The sequence below is a fragment of the Vidua macroura genome, chromosome 11, assembly GCF_024509145.1.
Source record: "Vidua macroura isolate BioBank_ID:100142 chromosome 11, ASM2450914v1, whole genome shotgun sequence".
Lineage (NCBI taxonomy): Eukaryota > Metazoa > Chordata > Aves > Passeriformes > Viduidae > Vidua > Vidua macroura.
In genome coordinates, this window is record NC_071581.1 from 6,650,416 (window position 1) to 6,675,629 (window position 25,214).

Here is a 25,214-nt window from a genome sequence, read left to right on the forward strand (position 1 = left end):
CCCCCGAGAGATCCCTAATCATCTAGCCCACTGTCTTTAGTTGAATGAATGGTTTGAGGCAACTTCCCAGGACCATGATGCCCAGACAATGACATTTTTCACTCTAAAGCAGAAACTCTCTGGGAGGCAGGGATAGGAGATGATGTGATGAGCAAGTCCTGCTGCCAAGCAGTTCAGAACCCATAAGGGACATGTTGCAGTGGGGAAAAGTCAAAATGAGTAACAAGTGTCACAAAAAAAGGGAGTGAAGAATCCAAGGTGTCCACTGAACACTGACCCCTGGGAATGAAATTGTCCTGGCACTAAAGGAGTTGTCTCAGCAAAGAAGGAAAGGGAAGGTAACAAGATGTTCAGCATCAGCCCAGGCACTAAGTGGCTCTTTCTCTGGTCTTGGGACTTTCTGAGCATCCTGCAGCACAATGCAAGGGAGGAAGGCAAGGAGCAGAGAGCAGCTCCTGCAGAGAGGACCCATCCCAAAGCAGAGGGGCCAGAAGGGCCTCCAGCAGCACTGTGGGAGCTGGGACTAGGAGCCCTTCATCAAGGTGGACACTGCCTCAGGCCACAGAGGTCAGAGAAAGCAGCTTTCACCCCAGCTTTCCTTCCCAGGGGAAACCCCTATGGGGGCTAGGCAGCACCAAACTGCTGGAAAACCTATTCCCTGAGCATCCAGCCTGACCATGGCTGGTCAGCGTTATTTGTCAGATCCTAGGCCAACAGCTTTGTTCTTTGCCAAGTACAATCAGGACACCAGCAAGAAGAGCTTCAGGGAGAGGACAAAGGTGCACATACCTGTCGTGGTTTGACATGGAAGTGAATTTTTTCCAGGAAGTTGGGTCAAACCAATCAGTGGTCAGGTTTGGATATTGGCACCTGGAGTGACCACTGAAAGTATGGACACGCCTCTGAGAACACAGGGGGTTAAAAGCAAGAACTCCCAGGAGAACTGTCTCTTTTGGTTCCGGTCGTCAGAGAGTGCAGACTTCCCCCCTGCCCAGCCTTAGGCTGGGTGGGGGAGGGGAAGCCACGCGGCCTTGCCCAGGTAGGCCGAGGGGGGCTGAGGGTCTGGAACCAAGCCAGCTCCTGTGGACGGAAGGGTGGAGAGAAGCGGAGATGCCTTTGCCCCCCCCCCCAAGAGGGAAAGAGACAGAGAGCCTGGCGGCACCTGGAAATTTGCCGGCAGAGGAGAAGGAGAAGGGGGGGGGAATGCCCAGCGTGGGAGGCGGAACGCCAGACAGAGATATCAGCCGTCCAGGGAGTCTGAACTTTTAACCCTTTCCAGGAAATGAGGGCTTTTTAAAAGTATTACTCCTCCTTGATTTGTAGTAGAAGAGAGATAGTCCAGGAACTGAGATGTTAGAAGAAGAAATATTTAGGTGGGAAGAGATGATGGAGTAGCTTTTGGCTGGACTTTTCTTGTTAGCCATGGACTGAACCAAACTCTCCTGCAATAGAGACTGCATTTTAGGGGGATGCAGTGGTGACCCAGGGAGACCTGTTTCAGCTTCGAGCAGCACAAGAATGGCGAGAAACGAGGAAAGCTGAAGAGGGAATGGTGATACCCTCTGTCTTCGGGAAGAAGATGAGTCCTGTTTTTGGACCCCTCGGCCCCAGGGGAAAATGGGGGGGACTGTAGTCCCAGGATGAGAAACTGAACTGTTATATCTTTGGGTCCGTGGCAAAGCATCCTTAAAGGAGCCCTATGAGCAGTCTGTCCATGCACGGTGGTGAGAGCACTGTGACATGGAATGGAGAGTGTCACACTGGCAGATTTTTTTCTTCCGGGCGGTGGCCATGTGTGACAGGGAAACACAGGGTGGCAGCTGTGTTTCCTGGGGGGCCTGTGGTGCAAGAGAGACTTCTCTCTCCCTTGATAGTTTGAGTATGGATTATCCGAAGGGTGGTGATTTGATCAGGAATCCCGGGTGATGTTTCATGGCTGGGTATCTTTGGAACTGGGAGGAGGAGGGGTGCTCTAAAAGGTCTTCATCCTGGATTTAGTTTATGTGTTTTCTGTATTAGTAGTAGTTTAATAAAGTTTTTTCCTTTGTTATTAAGCTTGGGCCTGCTCTGCTCTGTTCCTGATAACATCTTACAGCATTTATTTAGGAAAGGTGCATTTTCATGGGGACGCTTGCATTGCGCCAGTGTCCAACCATGACAATACCTCAACTTGTTCACCTGGCTGTCCGAATGGAATGATCAGTGGTACTCGACGGGAAGTGGGCTGCGGTTGGTGATCTTCAGAGAACGCACTTCTTCAGTGCCAGCCACGATGCAGCCAAACTCCAGGGTGCTGGGCTGGATTCGGAGATTGGGGAAGTGGACTTCTCCCCGAAGGGTGATACGCTCCACAAAAGGATGGCCCCTGACCATGTCTATCTTCAGAACCTTCTCTATTTTCCAGCTCTTAAAATCCAGTTTATAAGCTGGGTCAAATGCGATGTAGAGATGACAGGTCTCCCCTACACCCACTGTCACAGGCTGCAAGGACACAAACAGTAATTAATCACCTGTGGCATGATGTCCCAAGGTCTTGACAGCATGAAACAGCAAATGCTCAAAGTGTGACCCCAGCATGGGCTTCTCAGTTCATAGTTCATTTCTTATCAGCAGGGGTCTGACTGCAGGCACCACAGTCTAGTCCAGGATTCCCTCAGGCCCACGTTTCTGTGCTCAGCCCCAATACAAGGGGGTGGCTGCTGGAGAGCTGGCATGCTTTCCAGGAGACACCTTTACTGCATGGCTTGCCCAGACCCAGTTGCCTGCTCCCTTCTCCCGGTGCCTTAAAGCCAGGATGGATCTTCTCAATTCACATAAGATTTTGATTCCTTCAGCAGCTCTGCTGATGCAGCTCAGGCCAGCCCACTGCTGATACTGCAGAATAAACTTCTTGACTCAAGGAGTTCCCAACAGAAAGGCACCACCACATCCCTCCTCTTCAGACCCCACTGCAGGAGTCCAGGGCTGCTCACCTGGCCGTCTGGGAGGGGCTTCTGGTCCTCATCACAGACCAGGAATGGCTGCTCCAAGTCCAGCATAAGGTCCAGTGGCAGCAGGCAGGTGTTTTTTAAAGCCAAAGGCTGGTACTGCAGCGTCAGGACATCACTGGGTTTCTATGGAAACAGGAGAGAAGGAAAAACAGCCTCAGCCAGCTACAGACCTCCTTCTGCTTCTGCTGCATCTCACATTTTTCAGCCCCAGAAGTGCATACATTTCTGTTTACCCTTTCTATTTGTTTCTACCCTTCCAGGAGGTTTTTCTTTATAGCAGATGCTTCTCATCTTTAGAAACCACAGCATCCTCTGGAGGACAGGGAAACACTCCCACGTACAGATGAGGGAACAGGCCCCTGAGAGGAGGTGGCTGCTTGAACAAAGATCTAAAGCAGAAAGTGAATCCAGACCATTTGCCTCCAGTTTTGTCTCTCTATTGGGCAGAACAGCACTAGATGATCTTCACACGCACAGAGTCATTTCTCACAACCTTATTGGCTCTAGCAGCCTCAAAAAGCAGTTTGCCTGCAGCATGTGTCCTGCAGCCCTGCTACAGGGACAAGGTGTCTGTGGTCTCAAAGCTATGATCAGCCCAGGCTCTTCTTTCCTGTCTATGCATTGTGCTGGGCTTCCTGCATGGTTTAGAGAAACCAGAGACTTTGGGGAACTACTTCTGGATGTACTGATATCAAACAGGTGCTGTGCCGTAGTATGCAATAAATCAGTTTGTGTGTGTGGCATCGAGCAGAACCCAGGCAGAATCAGGGAGAGCTGAAAAGCTTCTAAATTACATCTGAACTGCCTGTTCCAGGGATTCTGTACTTCAGTGGAAGCCTGGCAACCAGAGGAGACACCTGAAACTACAGAAACCAAATCATGAACCATCTTCTCTTTTTCAGACAACTTGCAGGAGACAGAAAGATGATGCTGGAGTTGGGATCCAGAGACTAAAGGGCATCTGCTCTGCCTCAGTGTTATCAACACTGCAGCTGCAGGATGTCTGGGGGTCCTTACAAGCAGCTGAGGCTTAGGAAACTGCACAGAGCTGTACCATATAGCTATACCACAAAGCATCCATGCCAACAGCAGAGAAGCCAAAGAGACACAGGAGATGATGGGTTTTTCCTTGTCAGCCTGAGGAATTCACAGGAATGTCCATTTTTCCCAGCTTCCCTACAGCATCAGTGTACAGACATCACTGGGCCTTGGAGGATCCTCAGAGCCTCCCTTTACAGTGAGCAGAGAAACTGGCATTTCTCTGGAAGTGCCACCATCTCCTTGGCAGTGCAGCTGTAACTGCAATTTTACTTTGGGGACGTTAAATACCAGTCTCATCTCTAAAAGCATCTTCACTCACTTTACAGAGTGCCTCAGGAAGGGTAAAGAGGGGCTTTAACACAAGCACACAGCCCCCTCAGCCATGCTCTTAAATGCCAGGATGCAATCCAGAGACTTACCTTCTCCACCCGGAAAGAGAATTGACTGGCTGATGCTTCTATAGAGGGGTGAATGAACTTGCAGGTAATGATTGTTTCTATTATCTTCTCTTTGTGGCTGGTTATCTCAATGGCAGCTTCACAGAACACATAATCCTGCACCTCCTGCATGCAAGAGTCACTTGTCAGCAGTGGGTGGTGGCAGGGCACCCTGCAAATGCCCTGAATTGGCTCAGCACCCACCACCCACCACGGGCCCTATTCCTGCCACAGTTACAGTCACTGCCCCTTTTTCTTCCTGTGATGCAGCTTATTTATTCTGTGCTCAATTGCCTGTAACACTGCACCCCAATAACCACAAAAGGCACTTGTGAGAAACTCCCTCCCTTCACATGGCTTTTGTTTTACTCCGTGCTTACCCCAGATAAAGCACTTGGCACTTGTTTCATTCACTTTCTTTTTGGGCTCCTAGTCTAAGTGTAACTTATTTATCTACCCTTCTTTGCTGACTCAGCATACAATACTGCTTGCCCCAAAAGAGCAGTATTTCCTTCCACCCCTACTTTGGGATCAGCACTGGGTTTTGGTAGCTGTGGAATCACAGTAAAGTCTTAGCTGGTCTGGTGGTGGCCAGCAGGGAAAGCAACTGGTGCTGCCACAGAAACGTGTGGTCTTAAACCAGTTTTGTGAAGGCCCCTCCTCATTTCCCCAGGCAAATGTCAAGGGATGTGGGACATGCCCAGGGGAGGGGATCTGATGGTTCCCCAGGCTCAGCCCGTGGTGGGGACCTCACCTGCGAGATGTGGGAGAAGCCTCGCAGCACCATGTCCACAGACTCGCCTGGCTGCAGTGTCCCCGTCGGTAGCTCCACCTCAAACACGGGGGCGGCACGTTTGGGGCTCTGGGAAGCATCTTTGGGGCTGCTGAGGGCTGAGACACTCTGGTCCTTCCCATTAGGTGGGCTGTAGCATTTCGCTTTCCACGAGAGCCAATGCACACGGTTGCCTCTATTTGTTAGCTTGAACTGACGAATACAGGGAAGGTGGCTAGAATAGAAGGCAGGATGGAAAATAGTATGGGAATCGCTATTTCCCTGGTCATCAGATTGCTCCCAGTGAGCAACCTGAGGTGTTAATAGCTTGGAGACTGTCTTCATTTCCAGCTCTTAATGTGGACCAGAAATGGTGTCTGATGAGCTGCCCTTCTGTAAGAGCCCGTCTGAAGCCCCTCATTTAACATTCTGCCTTCCGATTGCCACGAGAAAGAATCCCTTCCCCCACTGCAGTTCCGGCTTAGAACAGGACACAGCACAGGTGGAACCACTGAACCGTCACGCTGGCTGTTCCCAACAAGGCCTGGTAAGAACTTGGCAAGGACTTGGCAAGGACTTGGCAAAGACCTGACATGGACCCAGCACGGGACAGCCTGATGCGCAGCCTGCTTCTAATCTCCGTTCTTAAGCCAAACGAACTTTTGGGGGTGACTCGCATGGTCCTACATTGAAGACCCCTCATCTGCCTCGTTACCACTGTGACAAAGAAAGAATGAGAACCCTCCTCCCAAGGACTGAGACTGAGACCCCTGCTATAGGGAGGAGGGGAAATTGGTGGTCTGACCACTAATGACATGACCTGTTTCCCTTCAGTGATTCAAATGGACTTATTCTTCATTGGATTCGTCTTGCTTTGGTGGTTTCTGTGGACTCACCTGTTCCCTCGGGGCGATTACAATGGACTTTCATTATTACACTTGTTCCCCCCTCTCTCCTCTGTGGACTATAATTGGAGCCCCGAGTCGACCAGAACTTCGAAGACTTCCCCGACACGACAGACGGATCCCCATCGTCCGGACCACTGAGGATCTCGCCTGTGTTGGTAGCTATTCCCATACCCCTCTTCTCTCTCTCTCTCTCTCTCTCTCCTTTTATCTCCTTTCCGATCCCCACTATCGCATTTACTGTTTTGGCCCCTAATAAAGGTGCATTTGTTGTGATTAACTGACAGTCCCTTGTTGTTTGCCTTTTTTGCACTTTTGGGATCGGTGAAAAGAACCATCACGACACCCCGCAATAAGCGGATCGTGACATTAAAATTGGTGTCACAGACAGGATTTCTGTCTAGACAGAAGGGTTGCAGCTGAAAAGGCACCCACGCTGTCTTTGGCAATTCATAAAGGATCCACTAGTGCAAAAGGCGGGACACTTGTTTTGTTGTTGTTGTGTATCTGGTCTGGGAAGGAAGGGACAACTTGAAGCAACTAAGCAGAGCCTCCCAGGCAGATTATTGTCCTTTCACCCAGCCAGGGAAGCGAAGGGCGACACAGCGAGGGCTGTGCAGTTTTGTGGAACTTAAGTTTGTACCTCCCTGTCGTGGTTTTGGTCCCTTCACAAAATGAGTGACAATCTTAGTGTTGAAATTAAAGCTGAATTTTATGCACTACTAGCCAAACACAATGCCAGACCTTCTACGGAAGGAGAAAAATGGGCACAGAGTAATTGGTTTAACTTAGAAAATGTTATTGATAGAGTGTGTTCATTACAACATGAAACAAAATTCAAACTGGGCAAAAATAAAACGATCTTCTGCTCAGTTTTGGGAGCTTGTCTTATGGCAGCTATAGAAAATGGCTTCCAGCGAAGAAGTGAGGAACATGCTATAATAGACTCCCTTCAAAATCTAGTTGAAATTTTGCAAAAACAGTTCTATGAAGCAAAAAATGTGATCTATGCATTGCGAGCTGCCTTAACAGAGGAACATGTTAACAAATCACATAATGCTGATTCCTCTACAGAGCCTGAGGAGAAGGAAACTCCTCACATTAAACAAATCTATCCTCATCAAGAACTTGAAGCAGCAAGTAATTGTGGGGAACATTGCTGCCATCACTTGAGACCCTTGATTAAAACAGAGTAGAACTATCGCAGTGATGATGATCTGGAACCTCACATCACAACCAAACACATACCATCACAACTAAACACGGCCACCGAGCTAGCTAAGCTTAAAAGAGAATACGGACAGCCTCCACATGAATCAGAAACAGAATATGTTTTCCGGGTGTCCCTCACTGGTGGTGATCAAATTCAATTAACTGAACAGGAAGCCAGTGGGTATTGGGGACATGGTGTCTTCTTAACAACAGGAGAGAAAGGTGACACATGGTCCCTGACACAGCGTGCAGCTTTTTGGGCCGGGGGAACAAGCCCCTTGGAAAGGGGAGATCCCATAGCTAGAATTAGTACCCCCGACCAACTCTTGGAAAATGTGCACAAAGCTGCTTGCCTGCAAATGACTCACAAAAAGAAATTAATTCCTGGCTTTGAATCCCTGATTCAATTACCTGTGAAGCCCAAGATAATGACCCCTTTAATTTGTGGGCTTCCAGAAGTACTCAAACCTACAGCAATTCTCCTTCCAAAAACGATAGCAGCTGTATCTCCTGTAGAAAGACCAGACAGATTTCCTAGTAACCAGAACGGCCCATTTGTTCCCCTTTATGACTTGTTGAGGAAAGGGGTGAAATGGGATTGGAGTCTTTCTCAGGAGTCAGCATTGCAATTGCTGATTTTTGAAGCAACAGCTCATCAAGCAGTGACCCCTATCCATCCTACAGATCCTTTCCAGGTGGAATGGGGATTTGCCTCCTCAGGGCTGTCAGTACACATATGGCAGCGGGGTCCTGAGGGTCTGACAAGACCTGTTGGTTTTTACTCCCGTGGTTCCAAAGATGCTGAGAAAAGATACACTACCTGGGAAAAAGGATTGTTGATGGTTATCTTAGCTTTCATAGAAGTAGAAAAAAATTGCACGAAAACAACCAATTGTATTGAGAGGCCCCTTCAAGGTTATTAAGACAGTCACTAGTGGGACTCCCCCTCCTGACGGGGTGGCCCAGAGGGCCTTAGTGAGAAAGCGGTATGCTCAGGTTGAACATTACTGTAACTTCTTCTCAATGACAGAAGGATCTGTAAAAACTTTAGCAATCCAAGAAACGGAGAGCTTGGACAAACCTGCCTCTGTAATCAAAGTAACCCCTCCTTTCTGCCCCGAACAATCAGCAAACTCCTGGTTTACTGATGCTTCTGCTAAAGGGAAAGGAAAAGTATGGAAATATAGGGCAGAAGCCCTCCACTTTTCCTCTGGTGAGCAAATTATTACAGAGGGAGAAGGTAGTGCACACATTGGGGAGCTGATAGCTGTCTGGAGTGTTTTTCAAGGAGAAGCACAGAATTCCTCTTTGGTCTGCATCTACACTGACTCCTATGCTCTGTACCAAATGATCCTAATAATCCAGCTCATGACCCTGGCCAACCTGTTCTGGTGGACCTCTCTTACTATAGGACTAGTACCACTTGTGCTGAAACCCCCTCTGAATAAATATGCATGGGAAGCCTCTGGTGCTCTAGGCAAAGAGCATTGGACAAATACATGCTGGATAATTCCATCATTCTAACTTTTCTGCCTCTCGGCGGCAGAATTCTGTTGTGTTTACTTTTTCAGAAGAACTCCGAGGGACATGAAGACCACCTAATCCATGATAAAACTGGTAATACTTTGCTGCATCCTACCACAACCCCATGGCCAGAAACCAGCTGAGTGACCGTGGTCTGAAATAATTCTGGTAGCATGCAGAAAAAGTGAAAGGATCTCTTTAAGCACAAAAAGGTCTGCATGCACCCAAGCGTACAGGATTGTTGGCACAATTTTACACTAACACAGACTGCAGAAGTGGTTTGTTTATGGGGAAAAAACACCAAAGGGCTTTCTTTTAAGTTTATAATAAATGCTGTAGCTCAATCTACTATGGTTTATACCACCACCACTACCACCACTCGAGCCCAGCCACCCGTTATGCTTACCCCGAAAATTTTTGAAGTTGGACCATATATAATCAGGAAAACTGGCCAACAACAGATATTATTTGATCCGGCATGGTCTCTTAAACAAGTCAAATTGCTGATGCAAAACAATGTCTCAGAAATACAACCAGCTTGTTCACCCTTTTTGCAAACCTCTTTTCAGGGTTGGACAACCTGGCTGCGACAGTGGAACCCTCCTAAAAACCGGGTGCAAAGAGACATAACTGGTGTCGTGGGAACGGGACTGGGAATCCTAAATAGTATTGATTCAGAAGTATTAATGAATAAATTGGCCTCCACGACTAAAGATTTGACCAAAATACAACAACCACTGCAGTCGTCCTTATCGGCCCTGGGAACACATCAGTGGTTGCTATCAAACATTCTACCGAATTGGGAAAAGATAAATGTAAATGGTAGCAAATTGATAATTGATGCACTTAATGCCACACAAAGCAACGTTTCCTTAGCTCTTAGCTGTATCCAGGCCCAATTATGGATGCAGTCAGTTGCTGCCTCAATTATAAGAGAAGGTGAAGAAGGCACTTTTCCTACTGAAATGAGGAAAATAGTCTGGGACAGTGCCACTGACTTTGAAAGAGATTTCCAATCCTGGTGGAATTTAGTGAATTTTACCTATGACCCTAACACAAACACAGCCACAGCATTTGTGTTGACCATAAGAAATGCCTCGGTGCATTTGATATTCCCTATCATTGCACTAGGATTAAATCATGACGGAGCCATTTTCTATCCCTCTGAACATAGAGAATGGGCCCGTCAAATTAATGACAAATGGCAAACTGTCAATTTAGAGTCCTGTACTATCCGAGAACAACTAGGGTTTATCTGTGAAGGTAATGCAATTATAGCTCAAGATATCTGTTTAGACACAGAACAAAATATCTGTCATTTTGATATTCATCCTAACGAGACTTCTGAAACAGTCCTTGTATCTACAGACAATGGGTGTGCCTGCTTCAGAACCGCTTGTGATACTGTATTTATAGAAAGTACAGTAGTAGATACTAAAAATCATTCAAATTTTTGTGCTTGCAACTTTACTAAAATTGCAGGATGTGATTTTTCTTTTGTAGCTCCAGTTACTTCACATGAACTTTTAGAATCCAATCTCACGTTGATTCACAAGCTACTGCCTACTCCCATTGGGATGAACCTTACTCTGGTAAAGCAATTATTACTTCATCAAGATCTAATAGAGATCCTAGGAAAAATCAAGGGGAATGGACAGAAAACTCTGGTAACTGTTCATCATCATGTGCAAGAAATACATCGTGTTGTAGAAAGGGTGAAAAGTGATGCCGAGCACAAGTGGTGGGATACCCTTTTCGGGTGGTCACCCACCGCCACCGGTATCCTGAACAAATTGTGCCATCCCATTGTTGTCCTTCTGATTTTAGTTATGATTGGTTTTGTTTTATCAGTAATCTTGCTTATTGTAAATTGGAGAATGATGAAACGATTAACAAAATTAACATCTATAATTAATGCACACCACTTGGCCGACATCCTTTACACTATAGATGTTCCCAGAACTGTAGACACAAGAAGATTATAAGGTTAGAAGATATGTTTTACATAATTTTCTATTATGATTTGTTTTAATCATTGTTTTAATTATTTTTTGTTTCTTGCTTATAAAATTGTACTGAGTAATATAGATTATTGTTTAATACTGATTATACTGGTTTATTATTTGATCAATTTATTGTTTAATTGATGAATATCAATTATTATTTAAGCAATTTATTGTTTAACTATTTACTGATTTAATTAATATTGATTGTATTTTGCTTATTGATTAATTACTAATATGTTGTGATTGTTTTAGTTTTCCTGTTTCTTCTTCTTTCCCTTTTCCTCTTCTCTTTTCCCTGGGACGTGCTGCCAACACTTGACGAGTCCTGAAGACTCCACGACTGAATCTCTGAGACACCATGGAACCCTGCTGATGAAGATATTTCGAAGGCAATCGTCAGTCACGGGGTGGTGTAAGAGCCCGTCTGAAGCCCCTCGTTCTCCATTCTGCCTTCCGATTGCCACGAGAAAGAATCCCTTCCCCCACTGCAGTTCCGGCTTAGAACAGGACACAGCACAGGTGGAACCACTGAACCGTCACGCTGGCTGTTCCCAACAAGGCCTGGTAAGAACTTGGCAAGGACTTGGCAAGGACTTGGCAAAGACCTGACATGGACCCAGCACGGGACAGCCTGATGTGCAGCCTGCTTCTAATCTCCGTTCTTAAGCCAAACGAACTTTTGGGGGTGACTCGCATGGTCCTACATTGAAGACCCCTCATCTGCCTCGTTACCACTGTGACAAAGAAAGAATGAGAACCCTCCTCCCAAGGACTGAGACTGAGACCCCTGCTATAGGGAGGAGGGGAAATTGGTGCTCTGACCACTAATGACATGACCTGTTTCCCTTCAGTGATTCAAATGGACTTATTCTTCATTGTATTCGTCTTGCTTTGGTGGTTTCTGTGGACTCACCTGTTCCCTCAGGGCGATTACAATGGACTTTCATTATTACACTTGTTCCCCCCTCTCTCCTCTGTGGACTATAATTGGAGCCCCGAGTCGACCAGAACTTCGAAGACTTTCCCGACACGACAGACGGATCCCCATCGTCCGGACCGTTGAGGATCTTGCCTGTGTTGGTAGCTATTCCCATACCCCTCTTCTCTCTCTCTCTCTCCTTTTATCTCCTTTCCGATCCCCACTATCGCATTTACTGTTTTGGCCCCTACTAAAGGTGCATTTGTTGTGATTAACTGACAGTCCCTTGTTGTTTGCCTTTTTTGCACTTTTGGGATCGGTGAAAAGAACCATCACGACACCTTCCGATGTCATTATTGCAAAGAGAAATATGCTTATAGTGGTAATGTAGCATTTTCCAGGCAAGGCTAACAGGACGTGGTGTTTTCCCCCAAAATGTTTGTTCTGGGAGGATTCATGCTGTTGCTGTATTTTGTATTAATCTGTGCCTGAAACTGTGACTGAATCTCTGAGACCCTGCACTTGGGGACCTTGTGTGTGGGGCTATGATTGCAGGCATGTCTAAAAGCTGGCTCAGAGGCAGTTTCTGGATGACCCCAGCAAGCTGGCAAAAATTGTCTGCCGTCTCCAGGAGAGGAAACCAGGGCAGCAGGGCCTCTCTCATTCGTAGCAGCCTTGGTTTTGCAGCACTGGTAGTCATTTGTAGAAACTTCATTTTGCAATTAGAAACTGTTTGGAAGCGAACTTTGCAAACTCTGTTGGCAACTCTGTCTCTGGAACTGCTCTGTGGGCTCCTGCCTTCAGGTGAGGGTTGTCACCCTCCTGTCTCTTTGTTCCCAGGGCCCCTGATTGCCTGGAAGGTGCCATTTGGAGGGGAAAGGGAAGGGGAAGGATGTGATGCCATCTTCCCTTGGTCCCTCAGCCACACGGAGGGACCGCCTCATCTGGGCACCATTTTGGGAACCTTTTGCTCCAGGGCAGCCTGTGAGATCATTACTTCATCAAGTGAGGACATCAATGTATTAGAACTAAAGACAATTCAGTGGCAATTTAGCAACTGGTTTCCCTGTCAGTGGCTTTTGAGAGTGTCTAACAACTCTCAACTGGCCATCACATGTTTCTAAAGGAACCTCTGCCTTCAAGGAAGGAGTCAGGGCTTTAAGCACTGAACAAGATCTTGCCTGACAAACTACAGCAAAACTGCTCCATGTTGAGACAGGAGGAGAGGTGGGAGTGGAGAGATCTCCTACCTGAATTGGGTCCCCAAGTTGAGCTCTGGGGTTAATGGCTTGTCTATGACAATTGTGGTGCCAGTGCCCAAAACCTCCACCACACAGAAGGTCCAAAGGCTGTTCCCAATGAACAGCTGGACATTGCCAGCAAAAAGCTGAGTGTCATTCGGGGCTGCTGTGACAGTCACAGGAACCTTGCCCCTAGCAGGGATCACTCCTTCTTCGGGCTCAACGGCAAAGCAGTGGGGTGTGGGATTCTGTAAGACAAGCATAATATGCATTTAGGATGGAAACCATCCACCCTGGTGTCTTGTGGGATAGGAGAAAAGAAAGACCAAAGAGGGGAGGACAAAAATCCTAAAGGCTTAATTTCCCTAAAGTTAAGCTACAGTACAGGGCAACAGCAGAGCTCATACAACCTGCATTTTCCCCTCCTTTAACGGACTCACCCAATTAACCCACTTTTGCCCAACCCAAGGGATGCTTATCCTCAGGAGAGTGTGCCTTCCCCAGTCTTTCTCTGGAGTGTGGGCCAAGGAAAGCTGCTTTCTCTCTCCTGGCTTCTCACAAAGGCTCAAGGCCAGAGGAAGCCATGACTGCTCAAATCCCACTGCAGAAACCACATGGCTGGAGGACACTGCTGAGAGCCTGAAGAATATCTCTGCAAAACCAGTTGAGCAAAACCCCAACACCAAACTATTCTTTCCCAAGGGGCCATCAGTGCTTCTCAACATCCCCTCAAGGACTGAAGCCCTCACTTCCCGCCAATCATCAGCTGTAGAGAGATGTCCCAGTGCCCTCTGCTTTGGAAAAGTCACCTCCAAATGGTTAGAGCAGAGCAGGAAAGCAGGAAGCAGAAAGCAAACTGGACAACGTGTGCTCCGTGGGCATGGCCCACTCTTCCCAAGAACTCCTGTTCTCTGGTTCCTCATGGACTTCACGGATTGGGCAAGAGAGCTGGAAGCTGTCCCGGGGAGGGAGGAAAGGCCTTGCACCAGCACAGCTGTACAGACACAGCTCTGCAGGTCTGGCCCTGCTAGGAGCATGTGAAACCCATCCTTTACACACCACAACCACCCAGCTAAGGTGCATTGCTCCCTGCAGAGGCTGGAAGCAAAATTCCATTGTGGAGTCAGGGAAAACTGCCCTGGAAAAACCCCCTCACTTCAGGGTAACATTTATCCCCCAAACAGCTGGAAAAGCAGCAAGATGAAAATTCACACCCCTCCTCCTTGGCCCAGGAGGCTGTGGCTGGACTCTCCCACACGGCCTGACGCTTTACCCACGGCCACAAACAAGTCCTTAGGATCAGGTTTTAACCAACTCCACAAGTCCAACACACCCAGCATGAAGAAGAACAAACCTCAGGCCTCTCACAGATCTCCCCCTCCAGCAGACATCCCACCCAGCCCCAGGCCCAGGCCCAGCCTACAAGCCCTTCCTGCCAGGGGAGCAGCCCCAGCTCCTTCTGCCCTATGCAGCCTCCAATATTAAACAGCCTTTCTCTGCAGCTGGTCCCCAAAGATGCTCTTCAACGGCACAGAGATCACTGGCTGTGGGGGTGCACAACCCCCACACATCTTTGGCTGGCTTGAGCCACAGGAGGTGTGAAAATTGCCTCCTCACGAGCAGTCTGAGGACAGACCTCACACCCTGCTCTCTACTACTAACAGCAGTTTGGCACAAAGCAAATGTAGATGGAACAGGGAACCATAGGGAAATCCACGTTCTCTGGGGAGCAAAGGACCACAGGTTTCTCTTGGTCTTGGAGCTCCAAAATGTGACACGCACAGCTAAAGACAAAGGATAAAATTAAGGGAGAACTTGTCAACACAATCCAGATTAATTTCTGCTCCAACATCTCTGCACCTGACTTCACTGAGGGATGCCCCAGCTAACACCACTCCAGAGCCAGGTTCCTCTTGCCTCACTCAGATGGAGTATTGGAGTATCTTGCTTCCTCTCACACAGGGCAATATGGAAATCTTGCATGTAAAAACCATGTCATGGCTGCTACTGACCAGTCAATTTCCCTGGAAAACAGCCCCACAGATACTTACGATCTCTAGCCTGAAGTCTACAGGGATGAGACTATTGTTCAAGAGGGTAAGGCTTCGTGAAGTAGGCTGTAATAATGGGACCTTGCCAAAGTCTATCTTGCGATCACTTAGGCGGATTTTTGCCAGGCATCCAGAGCTCTGTAGTTCTATTCTCTGTTCCAGGAAGCAGGCAAGAAAGATTTTTAAAAAACCGAAACAAACCACAACAGGAAAATCTAAACAAAGCTTAAACAGCTCAACCCTGCTCAAGTTATTTCTTTAGGGACAGCTGCCACTCTCCACCTGAAATGCTGGGCTTTTGGGGAAAAAGAAAATTACATATTCACCTCCATATTTAAAAGGATTAAGGTAAGAGAACCTTTCAAACTACAAATTATTGGCCCAAAGGTAAGAGCTTTGCAAGAAATCTCTAGTTTAAAGACCAGGCTGACAGTTAAACAACTGGTTATTCTGGTGGGGAGAAACCCTCCTCTTTAAGGGAAGCAGCGTGATAGTTGAAAGCAACTGTTTTGTCAAACTTCAGGCTCCCTGGCGCAGCCTGCATTGCCTGTTCTTCCTGTTGACTGATTTACATGCAGTGCCACAATGGCCCAGGTTCAGTGTTTGATGCCATCCAGGGAATTTGGCATCCTCATTTCCTTATGTTTTAATAGAAGTTTAAATCCTTGCAACTACTCTTCAGATGCCAGCTTTCCCTTCTTTTACAGAAAGCTCAAGGTTCCCAGAAGTCTTCTGACATCCTCTTTTGTGCTCAGAGAGATGACATTTTAAAACAGATGTTTCCAAAGTTAATAGCATTTTAAAGAATAATTAACTAAAATCATCCTCGATTCCAGCTTAGATGAACTACCTTCTGTGTCAGACACTGAGATTACCACCTATAAGGCATGAGCTGTTTGTGCCACCGATCCCTCCTGTCCTTCTCCTCAGCAGCCTGTGCCTGTTTTCCCCGGAAGAATCCCTGTACCCTTTGCACCCTGCCAGGAGCAGTTGCACAAAGGCACACATCTCCCCTTGCACTCACCCGTGGGTTTCTCTCATCCCCGAACACGCCGACAAGAACGTTGGTGCGATGCTCGCCCAGTGTTTGGACTTTGACTATAACTGGAATCTCTACAGTGCTGCGAGGCTGGACAATCCCATAGGGTTTGGGGCTGGAGTAGAGCACAGGAGAGTCCTCCTTGCATTTCTGGAAGGGACAGAATCAAATGCAACTTCAGAGGGACCTCTGAAGAAACTTTAGACTCCTGAACACCCCTGCAACAGCAACTTACACACATTTTTTAAAAATCCCCAGGACAAAGGTAAAAGGCACAAACAAGATGCAAGAATTGTAGGCTTAGCATTCTCAGGGGGTCCTGCAAGGAGGCTGCCAGCACAGGCACTGGTGTCTGTAGATGCAGCAGCTTTTCACAACCCTCTAAGATCTCCCACAAGAAAACACCCTGAAGACTAGAACATAAACTGTTTCCTCAGGAGGTTAAACTGCATCCTAAAGTTTACATTCAGGTAGGATCCTGTTCTCAGCAGATCTTTAAGACTGAAAAGAAGCCAGCAAGGTCTTATCCAAACCCTTTTCCCCCCTAAAACCTTTTTTTCTCTTCAGAAATATTTGAGAGGAGGAGGTGGATGTGATGCCAAACCTGGGGAATAAGCCTGTAGCAGCCAGGAAGGTCAGTGGGATTCCCAATGATGAACTTCCTCTCATATGGCTCCTTCAGCTGGCATTTACCATACAGCAGGATTTGAGGGTACACGTACAGCTCAGGAACGAGACACCTGGGCAAAGAGATGACCCCAGGGGAATCAGAGATACTGAGAGAATGGAGAACGTTTACTCCCAAAGATTGTGAAATGGAGCATAACACATTTGTCACTGTCAAATGGACATTTAACAGCCCTGCAGTGATAATTGCCTTCTAAGTCTTCCCACTCAAACATGCCTTGTCAAGGAGGGGCAAACCCTGAGAGGCAGCACCCAGAGGCTGCCAAGTGCCCCAGGCACAGCACTTTGTCCCACAGCTGCCTCAGCCCCTCCTTAACCCAAGAAGGCTTGCAAGGACTCCTGTAGCAGTCCCAGTGATCCGTGAGCTCTGGGGGAGCCTTCCCAACAAGGATCAGTGCTCACTAGGGCTCAAGGAACACACGACTCTAGTGTCTCAGTAAAAATGACTCCCTTCTCTCCCACGGTGCTGTTGCCCTGCCTGACAACTCAGCTGTTTGCCCCAGCCTTGGAGGGCACGAGACACCCCCTGCCCTACAGAGGGGGGGATCACCCCCTCCCAGGTCCTACAGCTCCCTCGGTCCCTTCACTCCACAGGTCCATGCACTGACTGTCCCCAGTTGCACTTGCTTTACAAAATGGCAGCCCAGGCACTGACTGGATGGCTCTGCCTGGGACAGGGAACAGCACCAGGGAACTGCATCCCTCTTGTCATTAAACTGATGCCCACAGCAGCAGAGCAGCATGGAATTCTGCTGCAGCAAGAACGACTTTTGGTTTACGTCTGAGAACATTAAAGCTCAAAATGGGAAGCAGAGGGAAGGAGAAAAACTAGAGCTGACTTGCCACATCAAGGGCTGTTTTCCCCTTGTAAGATCTTACCCTCACCACTCTGCTGTGAGCCACTTCTCCACTGCCAGGTGCCCTCATTAACAGAAGCAGACCCTGACTCTCAGCAGGCTGCTTGGTGTGTCCCAAACCAATGCAGGGTGGTCACAAACCCAGCACAACTCCACCTCTTGCAGGAAGGAGGAGAGGAGGCCCTCGGGAAATTTGTTCCAGCTCAAGCACCAAAAACCAGGCCAATAAATGATATCATTCCTGGTCCCTTTAGAAAAGGGCCCAGGACCGTGCTGGGCTGGGAGCAGGGGTGCTTTGCACCACAGGCTGCTGTCCAAGCACTGCTGTTCTCATGTCCAGCTGGGCACAACATGAGGTCATTAAACAGCACTTCTCCTTGGGAGCTGTAGCCAGCAAAGCCTGTGCAAGGCAGTGGCTGGGGGAGGCCAGGGAAGGGCTGGTACCTGGCTGTGATGGTCAGTGATGCCACTCCCTCGCCAATACCCTCCAGGTCCACCAGCATTTTCCGGCAGAATTCCATCACGGTTTTGGAACACATGGTCACCTGTGGAAGAGAAGAGCAGTAAATTCTTCCTTACAAAAGCTCATTACTCACGTGTGATATCCTCCAGCTCTTGAGGGAGGATTTTGCCTTAATTCTTCTCCTGGTCCATGTGTAGAGCACAGTCTCTGAGAGTAACAAAAGCCTTCTGGCAAGATCAGATTTGATAAACACACCTTGCTATCAGGGCATAGGTCAGCCAAATTGAAACATTAGACTAAAGCTCTACACACCACTGCATTCAAATTAAGGGGCCACTTTTTCATCTGTCTACGATGACATAGATGCAGAGGAAATCTGACTTAAACAGAATGAGTTCAGCTTTACAGCAGGAATCTGAGGGCAAAGTGTGGCCCAGCAGGTGCTGGGCAGTTCATGGCTGCAGTTTTTTTGTCTCCACTGGAGATCCCTGCAGTGAACACTAATTGTTCTGCTCCCCGGGAGAGGAGAAATGAGATTTTGGAAACAAAACAGTGCTCCTTGAGGAACATCCCGAGGAACCCAGGTAGCAGAGGCCTCACACCAGTGCAGATCTCTCACTCACACGATGCTCAAAGCTGGCACCAGAGCTAAAGCCCTCCCACACTCCGGTGAAGCTTCAGCCCTGGTGCTGAAGCGTCTGTGGCTGGGCTCTTCCCATACCTTGATATCCTGGTGTCCCTGGGGGAGGATGGTCCCTTGCATGGGATTCATTGTAAACTCTCTTGGCTCCGGGAAAAAATGAATTCCCTCCGTCCCGGATGGGTCACTGTCGCTGTGTATTTGATCACAGCTATTCACAGCAGGCTGCGTGTCATCGTCCAACATGCGGAGCTTGAACGTCACGGGCACCGGGCAGGTGTTAGTCAGGCGAAAGCTCTTGGTGTAGGGAAAGCCTAGGAAAGGACACAAATATCCATTTAGGCACCAATTGTGGCATGACTCCTGGTGTGAATATCCTGGTAGGATGAAAGTGTCATTGGAGTTTAGCTCTTTATTAGCTGAACTACAGCTCACCCAGAAGCTGCATGAGGAATTAACTGTCACTTAGTTCCCTTTGACACCGATTCCAGACTGCAGCCTTGAAAATGCCCACTCCTAGCCCTGCTGTACACTGCAAGTTTCTCTCTTTGTGATGGGGAAGAGCTCCCTCACCTGCCCCAAACCAGTGCCAGTTATTTCTCAGAGATGAGTGTGCACCCAGACCGAGCATTTACATTTACTCTGAGAATTCAAGCTGTAAAATTCCCTGTTAAGGCTGCCAACACTCCCACCGTTTTCAAGATCTATAAACAGTGAGTCGTCACTGAGAAGAAGCTACAGCAAAAGAAAGTGAGGATGTAGTCAGGAACTAGAACATGATGCAAAGCACCCTAATGCAGTTCCTCTCTGCAGGATCCTTAAGGCAGCTCTTGGTTTGGGCCAAACAGACTGAGCACGTGACAGCTCAGAGCCCACTCAACTGGAGGCAAACCCGAGCCTTGCTTTGAGATTAGCAATTAGGAACCATGTCCCACCCACCCAACAAACGGGGACATCACACCCATGCTGCTCACTGTGATTGCTGCCTGCAAGGGTTTACCCCAGTTTAGCTCTGAGATTTGCTTTCCATACTGGAAAGTCAGAGATAGAGCCAGGCACAGTGGGGATGTCCTGCAGAGCCCGGACAGCAGCCACAACCTGCTCTGCAGTGGACATCTGGCTGGGCTGGCCAGCTCTGTGGGGAGGAGACTTCTCCCCAGGCCTGCTCACCAAGAGGCATTGGAACACAGATGGGGAGAAAAAACAACTGCAGCTACAGCCCAGAGCTTTTCATCAACAGTGACCACTGCCAGCTCCAGCAGTGACTCCAGCAGGGAGGTAAGAGAGGCACAAAAAGGACAAACACAGATGTCAAAACCTCAAATGAGACTGACATCAACAGTTAAAAAGAAGCAAAGATACAACAGCTGCCTTCAGCTGAAGAGACCTTAGGAATGAAATTGGATTAAGCAGGATGAATCTCCTGTTTCAGAACCATATTTCTACCTGTTGCCTTTCTTGTTTCATTTATTCAAAAGGCAACTTGACAAGTGCCTCCGTGGTGATGCAGGCTGGGGAAGAAGCAGCTCAGGAAAGGCAATTACTTTTCTCAAAATGTTAATGAACTTCATTATTATGGGTTTAGGCTCCGTAGTGAATTTTCCCCTTGGTCGAAAAAGGGGGATAGGGGTTTTGGGGGGTTTTGGCTGTGGGGGTGGGCTTTTCCATTCGGGGTTTTTGGGAGTTGTGGTGCAATGCCGTGGGCGGCTGTGAGGTCGGACCTGACCTCAGGTTCGGCAGGGAGCGGAGCTTCCCTTCCTCCCGCTCGGGGGTCGAAGGTCGGCCGTGCGCTGCTGTGGGAGGTTGTGTGCTTGGCCCCGGGACTGCCCTGGCTGCGGGTCAGCACTGGGATCCAACCCGCCTGCCTTCCCCGCTCCTGCCTGCTGCTGTCGGCCAGTGCCGAGATCCCCTCTGCCCGTGAGTTCGCCAAAGGAGCATTTCCTTCCTTCCTGCCCTGCCAGAGCCCACAGCCCCTCCTGCTGTCATCATAACTACACCAAAGGGGAAAAACGATACTTGGCGGGTGGGCAACGTCTGTTCTTGCGTTGTTGTCTGTGCTGTCCTGATATATTCTGGTAAAGAACTATTATTCCTTTTTCCCATTTTTTTTTGCCTGTGAGCCCTGTACTTTCAAAGGTATAATAATTTGGTGGGAGGGGGTCATCTTTCCACTCCAGGAAGACTCCCACCTTCCTTGGCAGACATCTGTCTTTTAAAGCAGGACAGAGACAGCAGAAAATACTGACTTTCTATGCCTTGGTTCTGTTTGATCTCACAACGGCAGAATGCTACCTGAGGCACCAGCAGCCCTGGAGTTCACACCCTGAAGAGGCTGCTGTGGCAGAACATGAGTGAGGGATGCTTTTATGTTCAAGTGCTCCACTTTGGAACACACAGATCCCTCACGCTGTGTCCCAGCCCAGGGAACACTCACCAAAGGAGATGTCCCCGAAGCTGAGCTCATAGACATTGAAGTGTAAAGTCAGTCCAGCGACACACCCCCTGTGACAGCGAGGACAGAGGAGGAAATGGCTTGGTTAAAGGGAATTGCAAAGGTCTGGCTGCCATGGCTTGGGGGCATAAAACCTGGTGTCAGGGCACGGTGGGGTTCAAATCAACACAGCACCATGTGCTCAGCACAGCGCCCCTGTGGAGGCAGCTAAAGCCAAGTGGCCAGCAGCCAACAGCCACTGATGGGGCTTTGGGCACAGGGCAGGCAGGAAAAGCCCCCGGGTTGCTGGTGGTCCCATGAAGGGCCCTGAACACACACCCAGACGTGGCTCTGTGCCTCAGTTTCCCCATCTGTAATGTGATGGACATAAAGGTGCCCCCACAAACTTCTGTACTTTCCAGCTACAGGTGCCCTGCTTTGCTAGTTCTGAGCTGTAACTGCTGTTCCCATGGAGGAGCTTTCTCAGGAGAGTTTGACCCACACAATCATTACAGACAGAGTTTTGAGACATGAAGCCGGGGGAGCCCCAAACATGCTCTGAAAAGAGCAGCAACAGTTCTACACAGTGGACAGATGACTCCTAGAGGAAAGGACCAGCTTGTCAGCAGTGCACCAGCTGGCACAGCCAAGAGCAATAGCTTAAACAACCAAACAAGGGTGTCCTGAATCTAGCACACCACCTGACGTGTCCTTGAACTCAGCAGACAGACTCCAAAAGTCACCAACTGAAAATCAGCACTTGAAGCTGCACAACACTCACGAGTTTATTTCATGGTTGATGCCAATCAACGCCCACTCTGCCTTTTGGTTAAAAATCAAGGACCAGCAAGCTGTGCCTTCTGTTATATTCACAGGACTGCCACTGGCTCTGCTCTACACCTCTCAACAAGAGACACCTGCCTTTGCTCAAGGAGGAAGCTGCTTATGCAGAAACATCCCATGACCACTTTGGGGGAGGGACAGAGGAGAATCAATTATTTGATGGTGAAAGGTTCCCTCTTGCTTTCCAAAATAAAAAAGCAGCACTTTTCTTCCAAAAACAAAGCCAGCATAATTGTTTCTCCACTATGGACAGACCCTCTGACCACTTTTCTCTTGCTAAGTAATAACTTGCTTGTTCTTTTTTTATCCATCTCCCTTATCTTACTGGTATAATCAACTGCAGAGTGCTGTAATTGCTTTACTGCCTTGACCCAGTGCCTCCCAACAGCAACAGCCTAGCTCCAAAGCTCCAGAGCAGCCAGCATCAGATCTCCTGCTTACCCTACATGATCCTAGCAGCACGTGGCTCAGGCTAGCAGGGACAAGCCCTCGTGTGCTGTGGTCCTGAGGACTGAGCTCTGCCTCCCCTTTTATCAGCCCTTGCCCCTTTTGCTGGGCCAGGATTATGTCTTGCAATGGCACTAGCCCATAGGACGACACCCAAGTCCTTGGGACAGTTCCTGCTGCACAGTTCCCCGTCTCCCACATCAGCCCTTGCCTGGCTGTGGAAAGGAGCTACCAGGGCACTCTCTGCACAGGAGTTGAGAGCACGGCTTGTCCCCCACAGCATGGCTGTGAGAGGTGAGGTGAGGAGGCTGCTGCCCATCTGGGATGGATTATTAATGGAAGTTTCTACAAACACTGCTGCTGGTGCAGAATCACCCAGGCTGGCCAACCTCCAAAGCCCTGGGGGCCTTGCTGGCTGTTCAGGGGGGACATCCCAGAGCAGCTACTGCCCAAAGCTGATCCATCCCACTGCCTGCCATGGCCCAAGGCAGAGGGAGATCCCTGCAGGGAGGAGTCATTCCAGCTCCTGGGTACCACCCAGGGCAGGAGGCATCCTCACACTAAGGTAATTCCAGGATCAGAGCAGTGATTAAGACCTCAGGAAACACCTTTTTTCTCTGCTCAACCCCAAAATGAGGTAGGTGGGGGATGTCCCAGGGACAGCTACAGATGTGCCCACCAAGCTCCCACAGTCCTTACCTGATGGTCAGGATGGCAGGCGTAGGAGATCCAGCCACACTGAACTGGAATTCTTCCTCAAACATCCCCAGCACGGTGGCATTGAAGGAGATCTGAATAGTCTGGATCCCACCTGGTGCAATGATGCCCTCCTCAGGTGCAAACTTGAAGCAGAATCCCTTCCTGGTTGAAGGGATATAGGTGAAGGGAGCATCAATAGCTCCTTGGTTAATCAGCTTCACCTGCAGCAGCAAGAAAGCAAAATGGAAATACATGTGGAATCTTCCCTTCTTGTGAGTTATTTTCTAATGATGCAATTAACACCCAGAAAAGGCAGAGGATGCTTTGTGCTGCTGAATGGCAGAAATTTAAAAATACAAGAGGACAAGGTCTGCCTTTGGGTTTTCACGCAAAGCCGTGGTAACTCCACATAACTGCAGTCACCCTGGGGTTATCCCACGGACACAGAGCAGTCCACCTCTGGTCAGCATCACCAAGCTCATTCAGACCTGGCCCTGAGAGCAACGTGGGGTGATTGCAGCTGAGTAGTGAATCACCACAGAGCTGCTGCTGCCCCAGTTAGCAGAGCTCCAACAGTACCATCTACTCATTCACCTTTTCTCATACCATGAAAACAATACATTGATAATGAGGCATCAGCATCTCAATGTATAGACAGCACCATCTTTGGGTAAGAAAAATAAGCGTGTCTTTCCCTTCCACAGTTAAGCTTTTGAAAATGTCTGGCATGATGTAGTGCTTCATTTTCTACCTCTTTCAGTTGCTTTCTCATGGTTTTGGTTTTTTTGGGGTTTTTTTTGGTTTTTTTTTTTTTTTTTTTTGTTTTTTTTTTTTGCAAACTTGACACTATTGTGGGGGAGGCAAAGAGGTAGAAAAATCCTTTGCTTTATTCCCAGGAACACGTTTCACTTTCTAGAGCCAGAAATGCACCAAGGCTGAAGTGTGGTGAGGGACTGGTCAGCAAGAGAAAGAACTCCCAAGCTCTTTGCAAGGGCCAGCACTCAGCCAGGAGGCTGGATGACTTTCCTGTGACTTCCAGGAATAAGCAGGAGACACTTGACTGGAAGCTGTTTGCAGTGGACTGAAGCTTAAATGCAGCCAGTGTGTTCCAGCTGCTTCTGAATAGCCCAGTACAAAGGTTTCATATGCCAAGGGGTTGTTTTGCAGGAAGCCTCCCAGCTGATCCCTAAGGAAGGCTGCCCAAAAGCAGGGAGTGGGGCTTCATGAACAACAGACACACCTTTCTGACCCCCCCAGATTTGACCAGTACATCAAATATTCCCTGCTCACAACTGCCCATGTTGCCAGGAATTCCACAGCTCCACCAGGCTTGCTGCTGCCTCAGGAGCCATCAGGATCCATCCCAAGCCCTGCTGCTCACCTCATAGACGTGGAGGGTGTCAACAAGAATTTTCCCAAGATTCAGTGAAGGACAGCTGAATTCAAGCAAAGGTCCTTGGCCTTCCCCTTTGAGGCGAAGGGTCATCCTGCTCTCACGGCCTGGGGAGAGATGTCCATTTCAGTACAATAACTCCCTCTGTTACACTGCATTTTCCAGGCTGCCTCCGTGCTAGTCCCTGACTCTGAGCTGGATGCAACCAGCTCCTGATGCTGCAGGAGAAGATAAGGACCCTTCTCTTCCCTCAGGACATATCCCTTGGGGCTGACTTGCAATTCCTAACCCATTCCTGGGGCTGGTTTCCAATTTGAGCCATCAGTTTGCTGAGTTTAAAACATCTTAGATGTCCTCCAGTGACGGGCCAAGGAGTAATGGGTAGAAATTGAAAGAAAGGAAATTTAGGTTAGATATTAAGAAGAATTATTTTACTGTGAGGGTGGTGAGACACTGGAGCAGGTTCTCCATGGAAGTTGTGGAGGTTCCAGCCCTGCAAGTGTTCAAAGCCAGGCTGGATGGGGCTTGAAGCCACCAGGTCTAGTGGGAGGTGTCCCTGCCCATGGCAGGGGCCTTGGGACTAGACGAGCTTTAAGGTCCATTCCATCCTTAACATA

The 25,214-nt window shown here is 48.5% G+C and overlaps 1 long non-coding RNA gene and 1 pseudogene across 1 annotated transcript; one reads left to right on the top strand and one right to left on the bottom strand.

Annotated features, from left to right (window-relative positions):
* The window catches only part of LOC128813013 (hydrocephalus-inducing protein-like), a 67,989-nt pseudogene that overhangs the window by 31,055 nt on the left and 11,720 nt on the right, over window positions 1-25,214 (bottom strand).
* LOC128813030 (uncharacterized) lies at window positions 5,698-6,425 on the top strand. The gene is made up of 2 exons (XR_008438890.1): window positions 5,698-5,787; window positions 6,075-6,425. It is a non-coding gene; the product is annotated as an uncharacterized LOC128813030 (long non-coding RNA).